Source organism: Myzus persicae, unplaced genomic scaffold, assembly GCF_001856785.1.
Source record: "Myzus persicae strain clone G006 unplaced genomic scaffold, MPER_G0061.0, whole genome shotgun sequence".
Classification (NCBI taxonomy): Eukaryota; Metazoa; Arthropoda; class Insecta; order Hemiptera; family Aphididae; genus Myzus; species Myzus persicae.
In genome coordinates, this window is record NW_019102723.1 from 545,302 (window position 1) to 565,160 (window position 19,859).

The 19,859-nt window shown below is 30.6% G+C and overlaps 1 protein-coding gene across 1 annotated transcript in view; it reads right to left on the bottom strand.

Annotated features, from left to right (window-relative positions):
• LOC111033002 (neuroligin-4, X-linked-like) overlaps positions 1–19,859 on the bottom strand; it is a 318,532-nt gene that overhangs the window by 268,549 nt on the left and 30,124 nt on the right. The gene's annotated exons all lie outside the window — the stretch shown is intronic.

Below are 19,859 nucleotides of genomic sequence, written 5' to 3' on the forward strand. Positions count from 1 at the left end.
TCAGGCAAACTTCAGGTACTTACCTATACCTAGGTACGGGTCCGATGATATGGCCCGGGTACTGGCGAGAGAGATACCATCAGCTCGTTGAGCTGCCTACCCATACAATATTCTCGCACATGTAATAATTTGTGCAGAGGATTTTCGAGCATACACGATAAAAACAACATACGGACCATAACCGTGTTTTCGGCGTGTATATACGATCTTTATGTGTTATTCGCCGTGTACACGTCTTTTATCAGTGCTGCATCGTTTATTTCGGTACAACATATTGCGGCCCGAGACACTATATATATTTATATACGCGGTGGCGGGTACCATAGCCCAAGTGCGGGTATTTCGGCTTTCTCGGAAAACTTCTTGTTATTTTCCCCTCTTCGTTGCTCTCTCTCTCTCTCTCTCTCTCACACTCACCTTTGCTCTCTCTCTCTCTCTCTCTCTCTTTCCAAACGACGGAGTCAGCTTGTTCATTTGTCACGACGGAATGGTCACACGCGAATGTGCGTGCGAGTAGTGCGGCGTATATATTATATAATATTGTTGTTTGTTTCTTTCTTTCTGTATAAACATTCCATCCTCTCTCTCACACGCACACACACGCAGTAACGGTCGAAAAAAAGGAGAAACGAGAAAAGGTTTCAGTTTTGTCCGATTTAGTTTTCGCGAGTTTAACGGTTAACGGGTCAGCACACAGCAGCTGTCCACAATGGCCAAGAATCTTTTGAATGCGTAGGCCGAAAATCGTTTTTATTACTTTTTTTACAACCATCAGGATGTCCTGTGAACTGTATAATGAATCCTATAATTTTTTGGAGGCGTGACGTTTAAAATTATCAATTTGTCATGTGTTCAAATATTATTATATTGCCATACCTTTTTGTGTTTGATTGCTTTTTTTTTAATTATTGATAACACTCCAGATAAGTACGTAAAGTTAAGCTTATTTTGGATTTGGATAACTCTGAAAACGAGAATTAAATTTTATCAGGATAACCCACATCGATATAGATTTGTGTCCGATGCTTCGTTCCTAATGGAGTCGTGAAAAGGAAAGAGGTTTCTCAATTATTATGATTGTTACTGTTACCTACCTAAGCAATGATTTTCATTAAATCACTATTATACATCCATATTAGATGACATAATACTTAACATGATCCCTCTAACGTCTACAAAACAAAAATAACGTAAGTGTATAGGTAGCGGTGATTTAAGTGCCTTTAGTAATGATTGCATAATATAATAAACAAACACACTAACAAACACAATAAAGAAGATTAATAACTACATGTACAATATGTAAACACCGTTAACGGTATACATTATTAATATTTATACTATTGATCGATACTCAAGACTTGAATAAAATATACTATGTCTCATTCAAATAACACGAAGACAATCCGTTGAGATTTGTTATTAATTTGAAAATATATGAATAACTAACCTGGTATTTGGATACAATATAAGGATCATTGAATAAAGAAAATATTATTATATTGATACGCTGTCACAATATTAGTAGAATGATTATATATAATATAAATACTAACTGTTCTCAAATTTTATCGACAAACATTTTGTAACAAAAAAAAATATCAAGATAACATTATAGGTACACAGCAGGTACCCGATTAAAAAAATAAACTTTAACTGTACTTTTAAATGAATATAAGTCTGAATAAATTATTTTATGAATTAAAATGAAACCCTTAATTTTAAGCTGCAATCCTATTATTATATTATGCCATGAAGTGAAAAATAATATTTTGTTGGTATGTTAAAATTCAAATTGCTCATAAGTTTCTTCTGAAAAAAAAGGGAAAGTTTAACTCGAAAATGTATATTCATTATTTAAATTTGTTCATATGGATAAATTACGTTTACTTTATCTGGTGTATTATTTAAATTTTTTGCTACAATTTGCTTCATTTTATTACTAAGTAACTCTAATTTATGGAACACGTTTTTTTTTTAAGTCTACAAAAATGTATTATAATGTTAAGATATAATCATAATTTATTAAAATAAATATTGAAATATTGAAACACGGAGTTTTGTACGTTAAATATTTGTCATCAAAAAAAATTAAATGCAGTTTTTTACTCTTAAATGCGTTATAATAACACGTATCCGTATACGAGTATTTACCTTTGGTGATATGTTAATTTTATTGTTTGAGGAATTGAATTAGTGTGTCATATGGTAAAATATTATAATTAGAACCACGAGTAGCAGAACTCCGTGCAGTACTTCTATAGTAATACATTAATAGGACATAAGGTCATTATAATTGAGCTACAATGTCTGCAAACTAAAAATAAATACATATTTATATATGGCTTGTCCTAATATTTATATCACTAAAGTAAGCTACATATTGTGAAACAAAAACTTAAAACAAACTTTAAAAGCCAAAATTATATACTTATTTTATTTTGATAAATTAAATTAATTAACAATTTATTATATTCATAATGTGAGTATGTACAATATTTTAATTACATTTTTGTTGGAAAATAAACTATAAAAAATTCAGTTTATAAATCATTAAATGTCAAAGTATTACGGATTAATTATTTAATTTATTCACAAGACGAAGTTTCTTTTAACGGGCCGTAATAATTCAATGAGACTTAGTGTTTTGTTACTGAACTAATTGGATCGGGATCTAATAATGTATTCAAGTAATACGTGACCTGAGACGTAGTATTTGGTTAAGATATTGAAAATTCTTCCTTATTCACTAATAATATTTCTTTTCTCGTTTTTTTAATACTTTGAATATTATACTTGAAATGCTCGTTGGCATTTCAATGTAATATTTTTGATTGCAACGAATTTGATCAAAAGCTTCTTTTTTAATTTAAGATAAAATGTTTAGTTCCTTGGTGATCAATCTGTATAATGAATACAAAACCCAACAATTTTAACGCTTTATCACGCGGTTACAGACATTATAAGAATCTTTTTAATCATGCTCACAGCACATAACAATTTCATCAACCGCATGAACGCAATGATTTTTGTACCATCGTTCCGACTTTCACGATTTTTGTGTACATTTCGGTGGTGTAATGTTTTAAGTTCAAAAATGATTTACATACAATGATTACAATAATAATACAAATAATGTTAATTTATAATAATTGTCGACTGTAATAATTTAAAAAAAGAATACAAACTTCTGAATAAAAATTACTTAAGTCTCTGGAGCATTTTTTCCGACCTCTGACAACCGAGGAAATTATATTCGGCCACCATGGTCTGGCGTTAATGTATTCCGGGTCACGATTGTCGGTGTGTTACCCGCCCCGCGCTGTACGAGACCCGTCGCCACGACTAGTCGTACTTAATGAAATAGCAACCTAATAGATGATCCTCGGCCATTTAAGTCTCAGATCCTCCACCATGACGACTCTTATGGAACCTCACGAGTACGCTTACTAACCTAGTTGGACCCCAAACACTGTATCAATATTATTTATTATTATTATTTTTTAATTCTCATATGCAGTAGCACCCTGCCCAACCGAAACTAACTTTGTTGTTTCGACAAAAATAATATTAGTACAACTGTAATACTATAATGGTTTAATACTCAATGAGTGTTGTTGAATGTCACGACATTTTCCTTTTGAAAACTAATCCACTTTACAAGACGGACCGACGAAATATCTTACAACTTTGATCAAACTAAATTTGCCGTAAATGTATGAAATTCTGTTTATAAAATTCGACACATTCCATGACAATTCAATCACGTACAAATATTTCAGCCACATAGAACCTAGCTAGCACCATGGTATACGGAATGAAATTGTTGTTATATCACCACGAGGGCAGTAGTCGCTTAGGGAATGAGATAAACTATTGCTTAAATTAATTCAGGCTCTCTAGTTCTCGTTGAATTACATAATAGTATTTGTTCATGTTGTTCGTTTATATAATAATATTCTAAGTTCTAACACAAAAATAGTAAATGAACCGGTTAAGAGTAGATGTTTATAGGAAATAGCATATAAAAAATACTTTATAATCATGTTTACGTTCTAAATTTGGTTCAAATAATTTACAACAGTAGGTACCAACTACTGTATAAAACAACAACATTTTACTAAAATAAATTATGGCCTTGCTATTGGCTTATTAACCAAACTAAACATTTTGAAGGAAACAACAAAGTGTCTAATAATTTATTGTTAATACTAATATGTTAACTATATACATTTATCACACATAATAAGAAAATACTATAATAAATGTATTACCTACAATTGTTATTCCTACATTTTTAAAATATCTATTTTATGTTGTTGTACCATCGCGGTTGATATCACAGTCAAACAGATATAATGTTTTCCGTCCGAAATATATTTTTATGCACGTTCCCGTGATTTATGTCGGCACGCGAATAAACGTCTCAGCCGATGAGGTGTCGGGAAAGTGGTAAAAATCACTTTTTCAACACGGACCCGACATATAATATATTGACTCAACAGGTAGTGGCATTACAGTGGTACTGCGTGCCGGAGTATGCTAGTCATGGACACGTATAATATAGGTCCTCAATAATAGCTGAGGTTTTGGCTGCCACCGAGTGAGAGAGGACAACCGGAATAACATGCGAATAACCTAAACAACATATCCTGTTGGGTTCAGCAGCTACCTAAATGATACTATTCTTATTAATCGTAATTTAAGTAAAATATTTATGGATTCCGTATCGTTGAAGTCTAATAGAAAGATATCATTATCCAACACTGAAATCTTTGTAAATATTTTAATCCCATTCAGTCGTTTTTTCAAAATGTATTTACCTATGTATTTTTGTTTTTTAATAGCTTAAAGTAAACCCAAGTCTATATTGTATAACACACCGGTGTAGCCTATGCAGAACGCCGTGTGATTACCACAATTACTTTAATGCAATTGTATCCTGGGTATACTACTGATAAATGAGCATGGACAAAAAATATATAAATTATCAGAACACGAACATCAAGATAATATTATAATGATGTTGGTATTATGAAAATGTACATTGATACAGAAAAAAAGTCGATGTAATTACAAAAGCAAAAAACTATTTTGAGCGAAATCGAATTACGACGATGCACAATTATTAGTAAACAGTTTAACTCAACAAAACAATCGAAACAAATTTTGTTTAAAACATTTTAAAATAATATTTTGTACACAATTGGTTGGATGTTTTGATGTTCAAAATTAATATCAAAATTATAAATATTATAATTATTTTTTTTTTTTACTAAACAAATATTTACCTTACCTTCGATGTATAATAATAATATTGTTATGATTGGAATATTGAATACTTTTTATATTTATAAACAATTTTCATCAAAATAAAAAGCTGTAAATACTTGCTCTAAATAATAATAATAATATTCATTTTTTTTATGAAACAAAATGTTATTTATTTAAAATGAAAAAATATTGATAAAACATAATATTTATATATTTCCCATGATGTCAATCAAAATACAAAAAGTTATACAATGTCGAAAACAAATTATATGAAATTAACAACAATTTTACATGAAATTGACTTACTCGGATCAAAATACATGGACTTGAGCATGCGGATTTTTACGCTTTAAGATATGTGCTTCACGTACATCGATGATTGTTTACTACGAACACAATCACATGGCTCCTACACACGTATCATCTTATTGATGTCCTTAAAAACTAAACGTTTGCTATCTCCTTAAATGTATTGCTTTGAAAATTGCGATGAATTTGAAATGTTTTACATTTTTACAGACAACGGAAATACAGGATGAGTTTAATATTTTCAAGAAATCGTTCCAAGAAAAACTATTAAAATATTATAATGCTGGGGGAAAACGTCTTTTCTAAGCGTGAATAATTGCTACGCCGTATATCTAAGCGAGACCGTTGAACGATATCGATTTAATAAATACAAAATTATTTTTGATGATACAAATCTATTCGAGAGTTTTTCACTTGGCTTAGACATTTCATAGTAAAGCTTTTAGAAGAATTTATTAAATTTAATAAACCGTTATTTGCTGTCCATTAAGTAATAGTGGATAAATTATTGTTATTATGTACAAAGGATTTTATTAAATGATTCGTAAGTAAACAATATTTTAATTATCGGTCGTGAACACTTAACGAAAATATCCGATAAATAAGAAAAAAATAATAGTGATGAGTGATGACGGACAAACTAAATTACAAAAAAAAAAAAAAACATAATATAACATCTTTCTACTAAACGTTGATCTGTTTTCACGAGACCGGCATATACGCATTATCGTTGTATGCCTGTACACTTTACGACAAAAGGGATGGTATATGTATATTGTATAACCCTATGGTGTTTAGTCTGAAGCAACAAAAAACTTGTGACAAATGAATCGTTGGGTTAAAGTGTCGTTTTGACAGCAAACGTGATGGTTTAAAATTATCATGTACGATGGGCAAGGCAAAAAAATAAAAATAAAATACGCAATGAAGCAGTGTAACGGGAGAAGTTGTAATAAAAACTTTTTAAAGTTTTTTACTCATTAAAAGACATCGATCGGCCTTCCAAGAATGAATTGCTAGACATTGCCTTACGTTTCACCACATAGTACTTACCTACGATCGTCCTTATTTGGAATTTGGATACATTCGTTTCTAACATTTCTGCAGTATGATTTATCAGTCATTTTTTGTAATACTAAGTTTACTCAATATTATGTTGTTTGTTTGAAATTAATAATTTGAAATAATACTTTTTTTTTAAATTCGATTTTTAAATATTATGTTAAATCTATAAAAATATTCTCCGCTCATATTATGCAAGCCTTTACAAACCAAAAACGTTATTACAACAAACGTAAGACCAAGTTACAAGGTGTTAATAATAATCTGAAAAAATAGCATGCAATATAGAACGATAGTTAATATAATATTAAAAAAAGAAATGATGGATCATCATTGGCTAACATTATCATGAGAATGATAGGATCGTTATACGTATTAATATGTTAAATTAACAAGAAAAAAATTATTTTACATTTGTATGGATAATAATTATGCAAAATTTGCCTTAAATCATACTCTACTTATATTTACATTATTGCCATAACATAAATCAAACAAATGTGTGCAATTAATAAGGTGTTGTATTTTAATAAAAGTAGTACGTTAATAAGTACTTGTTAATAATTCAATAATATATAAATATTGTATCTATATAAAAATAAACTTTTTCACATTTATTATGTTTTGTTGAGTTATATTTTTTCATGTCTTTGATTTAAATACCTATACATAGAAATTATGTTTGTTGTTTTAATTATTTTATTTAACTAATTTCGGTTTAAGTTTCAATGCTTTTGAATTTTCTTAATTTTTAAAATCTATTTTAGGTTTCTCAAACTAAAGTTATTCGTAACTTTTGAATGTTAAATAATATAAAAGGACCGTTTTAATTTCTAATTAAGTTATTAAAACTATTTGTCTTGTGGGAAAATCGTGAAAAAATTATCCCAGAGGGAAAGCGGCTGAATTGTACAATGTATTTAATGTTATTATTTCAGACCAAAAATAAAGCACAAATGAGAAATTACACATAAACGGAGGATTACGATTATTCAAAAAAATCTAAATTGTATTATTATCAGTTACCATTAGTGCAAAAAATCATTTGTATTAGTCAAAATAAATGGATTTTTATGCAAAGAAAAAAGTAAAAAAGAAATTAATCTTCACTTTTAAGTAAAGTTGATTATTGTTTCACATCAACATAATTATTTGAATATGAATATTGTAAATATATTTTAACAAACTAATTATGATTAATCTTGTAAAATCGCTTTTATTAAAGACCTCTTAGTTGATAATATTACAAAATAATAATATGAAACATTTTTATTTTTTGTTTTTTTTTTTTTTATTTCTCAAGTTATATTTGCCATACGATAATTGGTTTTTTTATTCCAATAAATAAAAAATAAAAAATTACCAAAACACTTTATAATGAACGTGTCATAGGGATTCGCACTAACTTTTTTGGTGCCAACTTGGGTAATCAGTTTTTTGTTGTGATAAATATTAAACGACTTGGCAATGCACCTTTTTTGAACATTTGCACTCAGGAACTCCGAATGGCCTCTTGGGTGTCGTAATCCTACAATTTTGTCGTATATGTTCTTTGATCCCGGAGGCCACCGTTTACGCACAAACCTCCGACTTATTCGTGTACGTGCTAGTGGAATGTTAACACTGTGCTACTGTACAAAACTTTTACTATTTATACATGCGCCGTAACGCGCTCACGAATCACATTTGTATAAAAGTCAGTGGTAAGTAGTTATTCGACTGGAATTGTTCTAAAGCTACGGACGAGACTGACGCTCGTCGAATTTTGTCTTGTAGTTGTCATATAAAATAAAACTGTAACAGTTTACGCTGTACAAATATGGCAGTATAAACAATATTAGGGACCAGGGTTGATTATGATGTGTGATTATGATGTCTATGTTATGATGTGAACGTGTTTGTCAAAGAACTTCTAAAAATGAAAACCACACCGTTAGACTAATCGTAAACAATGACGTTAATAATTAATATTAACGGGCTAGAAATCGTCGAATATTCATATCATTAACCATGCTTAATAAATCATTATTGAAATAATGACAATGTCCCGCAGATGCCACGTGATACGTATAGGTAGGTAGGTACCTACATCGTCTCGAATAGAAAAGTGGAAAAATGGTTTGGATTTAAAATACGACAGTATGTATAATATATAATATATGTATTGTTTTTAGCAGCCGTAGATTTTAGGATTAGTAAAATAAAATAGTTAGCACGTGGAAACAAGTAGAAGTGTTTCCAAGCGTTTTTTGAACGACGGTGAGGTTTTGATTAATTACACACGTATTGGTGAAACTCTGTCCCCTTTTATTATCAGCGTTGAATGGAAAGGAAATTATGATAATATTCTTAATCCGATATAAATGTGATGTACTTAAGTAATAAGCTTTGCGTTAAGCCATAATTACGCGATACCCGGTATCGAATTTTAAACCATGCTAATTGCACATTTGCTTTTTTTTCTGTTGGTCATTTGTTGAGCTGTTCAAAAATCAAGACACACTGTAATTCATTGAAATGCGTATTAACCAGATAATCGAGTACACACGTTCCTTGAAAAATTAAATATGCTCATATTAATCTAAAATGCTCCACTTCAACAAATTAATTTGTTTCTGATGGGTTTTTAACAAAGGTCATGTGATACCTACTGTATTCGTTATTATAACAGTTCTATAAGAACTCTTGAAACTCGAGAAAGTATAAAAACTTTAATTATGTTATTGTAGATTCACAAATCCGTTATTATTATTATTATTTTTTTTTTTGAATCCCTTGAATACATTTTTAAATTGTATTGTACGAATTCATAGCCAAAGCTACAGTGTATATTACAAGTTCAGTGTGGACTACAGTTAACGTCTTGTAAAGTTGTAACATAAAAATATATTACCATAGGCAAAAAAGAATATTAAAATAATGATAACAATAATAATAATAAAATTACATTAATTCTCATCATAAAGTATACAGAATAATATATACTATAGCACAGTGAACATTTCATTTTATAATGACTTGTTATAAACAACGAAAGCAGAATACTATAGTAGTAAAAGTCCGTTCCATAAATATTTATTATTTTTTGTTCTAAGATTTTGGATAGCCGTTGCTCAATACTAATATTTTTGGACGTCGTGTTATAAAAAATATCAATGAATAAACGTTATAAAATAAATTGAGTATTATTCCATTACAATTGACAATATTTACTAATTGCTCAAAATTTGGAAAAAAAAAACCTTAACGATTATTTTTTTTAAACAAAAACACTTATTAAAAAAATGAAAATTTCTAAGAGTCTTGAAAATCATACACATTCAATTTTAAACAACTTCAAATACAAGTGGAATAATACAATGGTAATAAAGTATAAATTTCAAACAAACTTTTTGCGGAGTTTCCACTTTTGTTTTAAACAAAATCGTTATAAAGTTTAACGTTTTGTTTTGAGTCAAACAAGAAAGAAATTCTTGAATATTATACACTCTCATAAATATGGTAAAAATGTTTGTTAATTCAAAATAATATTTCAAGAGTCAATTTTTAAGTAATCTGAACTTGATGCTGGATACAATATTAGGTATGCAATAAAAAGATAACGATACATATTTTAGATTTTTTTTTTTGCACAAGTATATTCAATTCTTTTTTTTTATATTTTTACTTTACTCATTGAATTATATTAATTATAGTTTTGAGTCTCAAGCAAACCGTACTAATATACAACCTCGTACATTATTGACGGTTTGTCGGTACATATATATTGGTTCTAAACATAAAAATAAGATGCAGAATAACTTCATTACTGAAGGAAAAATGGATGTTCATACTTGCAGAATTACCCCACTTAATTTTTTTGTAGAACACAAGACAAAAAAAAATTTTAATTCCTTGACTCTCTCATTGAATCTTTCGAAATGTCTTCCTTACATTTCTAAAATAGTATAAAAAAATAAATCTCAGACTACCTACACCTGCTGTATAATCTAATAATTTGAATTTGAATCCCAATTTTAATGAATAATTAAATACTATAAAATATTTATGAACGCTAAGGTACTTAAAATTTCAAGTGGTTAAAATTAAAAATAATTTAATGTACATAATAAAAAAAATATTTATTTTGAGATATACCAATCATGAATTGAGACATATCCAAAACCGAATATTTCTTTTGTATTATATTAAGACTACATTCTAACATATTTAACATAGAGAGATATAAACCTAACAAAATCGTAAATTACTAACAACTTTTTACCTAAATGTTCAAAACTTTAGCACCTCAAACAAATATTTAAAGTGATCGGGAAAACCTAATTATGATATTAGTTATCAGGGGAATTACTTTTAATCCTTATGGATAAGTTTTCAATAGCTAAGGGGTGGAATAATATTACAAGAGGTTTTTATACAACGATTCTCATACAATTTAAAAAGTATTTAAACACGGTTATTAACTAAATTTGGACAAAATTACATATTGAAAGCAGTATCTAGTAACGGTTTTAGTTATTTTGTTGTAATTTAAAAAATATTTTTCATTAGTGCTTGAAATAAGTGAGTGTATTATGATATTTTTTACACACCTTGACATTTTAAGATTCAATTTTTCAGCAAAAATACATTTAACCTACTGTAGTACTCATGCGTAATAGTAAAATAAATTATTTTAATTGCAATAAAATACTCGAATATTATACTTAGTGGTAGCTAGTATAAGCTGACAGACTGTATTCACTCAGGATTGTTCGTATACAATGATTCTATATCATTGAATTCAAATTTAACATATACTGTATTTACAGTGACTCTCTACATACCTACCTTACTTACATCAGAGAATTACCTCCTTTTTAAATATAAAATACATTTTACTAATAAGTTTTTTTTAATTACGTTTTATGTTTTATTTTTGAAGATAACTTATGTGTTGAAAAACAAAACATCATTGCATGGCATACCTAAAAGAGACCAGCGCATACTCCATACACGCCTTGATAATCTGTATTATGCATAAATGCATTACATTTTATTATTAACTATAATAATATTAATTATTATAAAAATTGTACTAACAACTAAAACAATAATAAAAACAACTAGTGCCTATTATTAGTTTTTAATGAGAAATATATTTTACCATAATATAGCTCGATAAGAGAATGTGAGGTTTTTTTGAATGAATTTAATTAGTGACTTATTCAAAAAATGTCTGAATTATAATGAAAAATAAAATACCTCATAACGAAAAAATTCCAAGTCATGTATAGTAAGATTTAATTGTAAATTTAATATTATAATTTCTTTTCCATTAATAAATCATTTAACATTCCATAATCTAGATGCACGAAATGTGAATATGGTTACACTAGTAATATGTATATAGATTTATTGATGCTAATACAAGTGATAATATTGAGTAATTCAATATAATTTTTGATTTTGAGCAAAAAAATGTCTCACAAACTAGATTATCATGCACAATACAATGATGCATCATATAATAGTTACCTCAATATTATGAACACATTATGTCAAATATTTATAGAACGTCTACATGAGTTGGTTTTAGTTTCGATTACTAAACATAGTAGAAATTTGGTCAATAACAAACGACTGAACATTTTCAACTGCCCACGAAGTGATCGTTGATTTATATAGAAAATAGAGTGGCAGACTTTTCGTCGTTAGCGGTACACAATATATAATTACGTCAGAAAGTGAAAGTGGCTGTTTTTATTAGCCACCTTTGTTTGTTCACTCGTAGACGAGGAGGGGTGCGTTGACATATTACGTACGATTTGAAAAAGTGGTTGTTTTTGGTGTTTGTATTTCAATCCAAGTACATTTTGACAAGCCAAATTATAGAATTGTTTTTAATTTTAAAATTTCCAACAGTGGTCCTGAAACGATTCCCAAGTAATAGATTTTCTACTGCTATACGTCAATGCGCCACTTGTAATTTCTGAGAAGATTTTCCCAGTTAAATACAAATTAGATGATTTAAAAATACGTTCTTGTCTATTAATAGAATATTTGATAAAGCTAAAACGTTTGTAACTCATTAGCTACCACCTACTATGATTTTATATCATACCAAAACATTTAAGACCCAGAGAATGTCACTGGACATTATTAGCATTTAGCTGTGATAATATCGTGTCAATATCTACAAAATTGTATTTAAAATAGACGTCTAAAGATGTTTCATATTAAATAGCAAATCGCGGATAGTGAACGTTATGATAGATTCATGACGTGTATCTTCGACATTCATTTTGACATTTGACCCAAATTTTCAATAGGTACGGAATTAATTTCAAAAAATACATGGACAATATTATTCTTGGCAAATAAGTTGTAACGTTATATTATGTATTATATTTCTTTCCTTCAATATTCAATATTTGAACAGGTATATAACGTTATATGAGTAACACAATAATTCATTTTGAATACTGAACGCATTTTCCCATCGAAAACAATGACTACATTATGTAACTGACGTGAAACAATATTACGTTTGGTCGGACATTGCATTTGGGTAAAAATTGAGCCATCTTTCAAGCATCCGTTTATATTTATGAGTTTACGACCGTCGCAGTCAAATTCAGAGTAATTCGAATGTCATATTCAAATATTTAGACGAAATATTATTATGTACGTTGTTCATGTCTCTAGTGTAATTGTGAAAATCGTTTTATATATTATTTTCCAGAAAATATTAATATTTACCTATACAGACCAGACAGTTATTTGCTTAGTGCACACGAAAACAACGACATGTCTGTGATTATCTATATTATTAATACTTTCATAATATTATTACAATAACGAAATATTTTCATAATAAATTTTTTTCATCTCAAGAGGTTATCGGTTATTTAAAATTTAAAATTCATCACAATGCATGGTTCGATTAACCGAGGAACTGGGAATGGAAATAAATAAAATGTATTGTTATTGTGCTTGTTTTAAAAAAAATGTATTAAATGTTCAATGCAAAATATTTTTTTAATATTATAATAATTAGTGCGTTTAAATTGATCTGCATATCTTAAACAGAATGCGACATTAAGTTTACACGCGTACACGACTTGCGTTCAAATGAGTCGTATCCGTTTAGCGAAACAGGTACACCGTACATTGTTGGTTCGTGTTTTCACGACGAGCACCGCTGTATTGTATAGTTGTTGTTTTTTTTTTTTTGATTATCGCACGTTTTCCAGAGAGGTAATAACCATAATATCATTATAACGTTTTACAGTGACCTGGTTGGCGTTCCGTTCGTATTATATTTCGCAAACCCATTATTCGGTTACTTAACGCCGGTATACATTTATATATGTATTAAACAGTTTATACACGAAATCCCATGGAATTATAGTACTCCGCAAAATCTACTGCAGTGGTGCTATCAACTTTTCTGCTCTTAAGGTCGTATATTATAATAAGATGATTAAGTGGAAACCTCTAATTTGCATCAATTAGCCCTCGCACGCAGTCAATTGTATTGTGGGGGGAGACGGTTCGTTATCATATTATTATGGGTCACGGGCGCCAACCAACCCATGCACTCGAAAACCTCCCCTGCGACGCGTAAGGCAATCTGTACAGCCGCCGCTGCAGGTGCAGTCGAGAAACGCGTGCCAGCAATCCTAACGGAACACAGTGGGACGTCTGTGACAAAGGGGTTTCTAACGTGAAAAACTTAAAAGCGACGATTGGGGTGACCAAAAATCGTTGGTGTATACACGCGTTTGATGACTGCAATCAGCGGCAGCATACTCAGTGGGGCGGCTTCAACCACAGTTTGAAATTTTAAAGAAATTAAAAAATTATTTCTGTGGTTCGTGAAAGTTGCTGTACATTCAAATTTGTATAGCCGTACAGGAACCGCAACCTAATACGTTAGCATAAGATAACATAAACGTAACCTAGTTCGTCAGCATCAGTATGCTTCACTTATGGGAGACTCAACAGTTAAAGGGTTTAACCAACTCTTTGTAAACACGCATTATCAGACCTTCCCCCTGAAAAAAAAAATCATGGCTAATAAGTCACTGACTATGAGACGACTATTGCTAATATATACGATGATATGATAACGTACTATTAGATACATGTATAGAAACGAGTCATAATGACTAACGGAGCTGCATATGCAATCAGGCGATGCCCAAGAACTCCTCAACATTTCACAAGAACTTCTCCGAACCCCTAATTTATTTTGTGCCGTCGTAGCATTTTTTTTTTCGATTTTTGCACACTGACGTACCGCATCTGGTACAGAAGACAATCGTATCGCCAAAAACGCGGGGCAATAAGACTATTGGTTTTCACGGAGAGATGAATATTATATGAATAAAACCAGTTTGTCGTTGCCGATTTTCTTTATTCATTCTACGCCCGGCCGCCGGCATAAATTATTGACGCCGGGCCGCCCGAATGTCCGGAACACGCACTTCGTCCTTTCGGGCCATTCTGGTACAAATCCCCGCCATCACCTATATATCACATAAACGCGCGCCGCTACGACGACGGTCCTGTTATTATTATTATTATTATTATTTTTATTATTATTTTTATTATCATTATTATTATTATTATCAACGCGCCGCTGTCGCTGGGTCTTTTATTTTTTTCCGTGCTATGTTTCCTTTTTTTTTTTTTTTTTTTCATTTCCCGGTGTCGTAAAATCGAGCTGCAGCCGTTTCGCGGTGGGCGGGCAGGGGCTTTCGGACATTATATAGGGCGTTTATGACGACGGAACGATCGTTTTCGTGTTCTCCACGACCGAACGTGTATACTGTATACGTATTCCGAGCCATTTGCTTGGCGACCGTATTTTATCGCCTACGTTTTGACGCGGGGTGCTGTTACTTATAACCAAAAAATGTCTCGGCCGGATCTTCGGAAATACGCACTTTAAATATTAAAAACTGTTCCAGGCATGGGCCTATAATAAAGGACATTCTGCAATGATTTCCCAATGGTGCTTTTTAACGAGAAGTCAATTTTGTATTGATCAGTCTAGGCTGCACAACGATACCCATCAATTCATGAAACTGTAGTGATTATATTGTTAAAGAAACCCATACACCGAGCAACGATCATAATATCGCCATTACCCGGTTTATGTAACCATGAATTAGGTAAATGGTAATACGAAAAAAAACTAATGACAATCTATTTTGCCGTATCGCCATAATCTAATCGTAAAGGTACTTGCGTGTTTATAATAAATAAGGAAGGCTCCTAAAAATGCGAACATATTTTTTTCATTAAAATAAACTGAACCAAGAACCTATGTTCTATATGTAGTTAACAATAACTAACTAAATGAAATACAATATTGAAATATTGTATTGAGTAATGTATCATATTATAATATATTAAAAGTGCTCAGATAATCAAATATTAGTTACTATTGACAGATTTTGTTCAGTTATATGAGTTTATGAAAATATATGTTAACATTATTAATCAACGAGTAATAGACTCAAAAAAAAACCATCATATATGTTTGATTTTAAACATCATCTAGTTTCTTTTTGACAGAAAATATTTTGTCAAAAATGTACACTTTTAGTAATTCAATTTTGCAATACTTTTGAAACTACAAAAGAAAGAGATCGATGTGCATTGAATTTTTCTAAGTCTCGAATTCTCACAAAAGTTAATAGTTATACTGCCGGAGAATATTTATTGTTGTGTTCTTTACGACTCCAGCAAACTTAGCTCGTTTAAGGAAATTCCTGAGTTTACACCATAAAGTGAGGTCGGTGGAGCAAAATTAATCTACATTGGCCTAAAAGTTACTACTACTTTCGTTCAGAGGAAGGAAAGCCCGCGTTAAGTTGAAAATAATTGGCAAAGCATAGGAAATTGAAAATTGAAATATAATTGCTAAATTTATCGCTACCTAGATCATTATATTATCCAAGTTTTACTACTTAGGGTGTTATCAATATGTTATTAACCAAAAAAAGTTTTCCCATCACTTAATTGCTGAGCCATGATAATAACACTAAGAGCCAGTAAAAACATAACTTGCAAAGCGTCGAGTAGAGAATTATGTACCTTTTTCACTGTATTTCATATTATCAATATAATATTATTATAATATAAGAGTTAAATATCTTTCCTAGAGTATGAAAAATGTAATGAGGAATAGAATATTTTTACATGTTTAATACCTATATAGTATTTTAAACAGTAAAGTTTGATCTTCCATAAAAAATAAATCGTGTGTAAGGAATGAGTTTTCGAGAGAACAAAAAATATAAAATTGAACATTACAACGATCTGAGACAGACTTTAGGTGAATTCAATCAACTAGTTTTTGTGGTACTTTACTACTATTTCCAAACGGACGATAGAAGAATATTGTTGTTAACCCACAATTTAGCCAACGAATAGCTAAGACTATTCACAAAACACGTTCAATGTCCTTTTTTTTGTTGTGAAGTAATTTAGTTCGTAAATTACCCAGCCATAAAATAGCGATCACGTTTCATGTTCGTAATGCGACGCATCTGGTAAACATATATTTAAGTGTATCTATATATAATATAATAATTTAGAAGCAGTTCCGAAATTCTGTCAGTTGATCACCACAAGTTGTATAAAACATTTGATGTTTATATGCTTAGAATGTAATGTTTGCATTTTAAACGATCGACTGTAATTCGTCAAATGTATGAGGAAAATAACCGCTAGAGTGAACGACGGCATACAACGAAAAAATACGTCAAAGATAAAAATAAGAAAAACGTGCACATAGTGAAACATCCATTGTAATAATAATATTACGAGTAAGTATAACGTACTTTGTCGAGAACAAAAACATGTTTTTGATTTCATATTGCAAATTATCGTATTACAATATAGTAAAAATATATGAGTTTCGTCCAAAGCTAAACTTTTAAAAGTTTGTCACAAAGGTAGCATAGACATCTGTACACTAAACACATACTTTTTTAGTAATATGAATACTAGCATGTACCTTTACTTTTTACTACGTAGCATATTATTTAACACTAGTAAACTGTGTACGTTATACTTTGTTCATTGGTTTTATTTGTTTAACAATGTTTTTGATAAACAAATAATCTATTCATCTTAGAATGACTGTTGTATGCGACGTATGGGACTATCGTATATTAACAAAAACCAATTGTATTTTATAATGATTGTTTTTTTTTTAACCTAAAATGTATAACTGTAAGACTATATGATATCATTATTGTTGTCGAACTGTTATTGTATATTTTAATATCATAATTTATACATTTATTTTGTTTTTCATTCGTAAATTTAAATAAATTAGTTTCTTTTGTGGCTATAACGTTTTTGGTTTGTTGTATTGCACGCGACTAATAACATAATAATATTAACAGGCGCTTTGTTTCAAATTCTGTTCGAAAATGTTTAACCTGACCCATGGTTATAGCAGAAAAAACCCCATATTGTAAACAACGGTTGAGCGCATGACTGACATGGTATGCGTATTAGGTACTTATTATTTATTATTATCAGAATTATTCCACTCACATCCGTCTAACGTCTCGAATACGTTATGAGATAACCATATTATTACATCAGTAATAGCCTCAAAAGCCACAACGTCGAATTTATGGTAAGTAAATGTTATCATGGCACCACAACTACAACCATAATACAATAGTTATACTTTCGTCCATCGACCAAAAAGCTACATAACATTCATCATACCAAGACCGATTCAAATAATATTATTCATTGCCGACTGCTCCCGAACCGACCGAGTCCGTCTGTACATACGTACTGCAACAGTGTAATGAATATGATTATTCTAAATCATGTTTTACGGTTCGTGTTCTATTTATTATTACTATTATTAATATATTTTTTATTATTATTATTATTATTTCATGAATAAAACTTTGGTAAATTTTAATGCCTAAATCACGCAAGAACAATATGGTCGTTCGACGTGCAGACGATAAAATCGAACAGCCGTGCAGTGTTTGGGGAAAAAATTCGAGTGTTCAAACGTTATATACATACATACACACACGTTACACACCTAGTGCTAGAAGGGGGGTGGAGGTTAAAAACGGGCGTGTTGTGAAAAAAAAAAACACCACCATAACTCCCTTGTGTTATCGTCGAAACGCCGGAATGCGTGCGTTATTAATACGACCGAGTTCACTGCGTATCGGCGTTAAAAATCTAAACTATAATGTGATCTACCCGAAATAATTACACCGCGTACACGTCGGGGCTTAATTAGTGGAAGTACGGTTTTCCGGGACACGGGATAATAATAATAATAATAATAATAATAATCATAATAATAATCATAATATCGTGCGGAACGGCGGGATGGGGGGCACGATGGTAGTTTTAAACGGGTGGATCGTCAGACGATTTTATAAGTCCCACCGAACTAGACGGGCGGCCGGAATACAATCGTATAATTATTATTAATGAATCGCTGCAATGCGCGCGTTTCTACAGGTTACCGGGTTAAAAACGCCCATACCGGAAGACAAAAAAAACTGCGAATCGTCGGCGCTTCCGTAAGGTATCTCGCAAAGTGTAATGGTATGCGATTTCAGCTGACTGCCGGGCCAATCAATATTATATCTGAGTGTTTTGTCACTACATTCGTATAATTGCAGTTCTGCAAATCCGTGTAATCGCTGTCTGAGAAAACTCGACAACCATCACGTAAAACGGAGCATGATAATAGAGGGGCGAATCAGTAAATTAAAGTTTATGTACATATATATGTGTGTGTGTAATTATAATATTATAATTGTATGCTTAATATTTTGTGTGTATACCATAGTAATAGAGCAATAGATCGAGAACTTAAGTGATTATAAGTTATAACGCATATAATTATTATTAATTCGTGTCGAAACTTACTTAAAACGGACACAAATAACTCGATTGCTAAGAGCATTGCCATCGGAATTATACACAACATTCAATTTAGAACTTTCGGCGTCAGACAAATTATTTCACGATGAGAAACTAAAAGTGAATGCTTTCTATCGGCTCGGCAACATTAGTTAGTATATTGCTGTAGTGCTATAACTATAATAGTATTGTTAAGGTCCTTGACACGAGCAAGTAGAATACATTATTTGACCAGCGAACAATCCAATATCTGAATTGATATTATACGCAAGTCGATTAATCGATACAATCCGTTG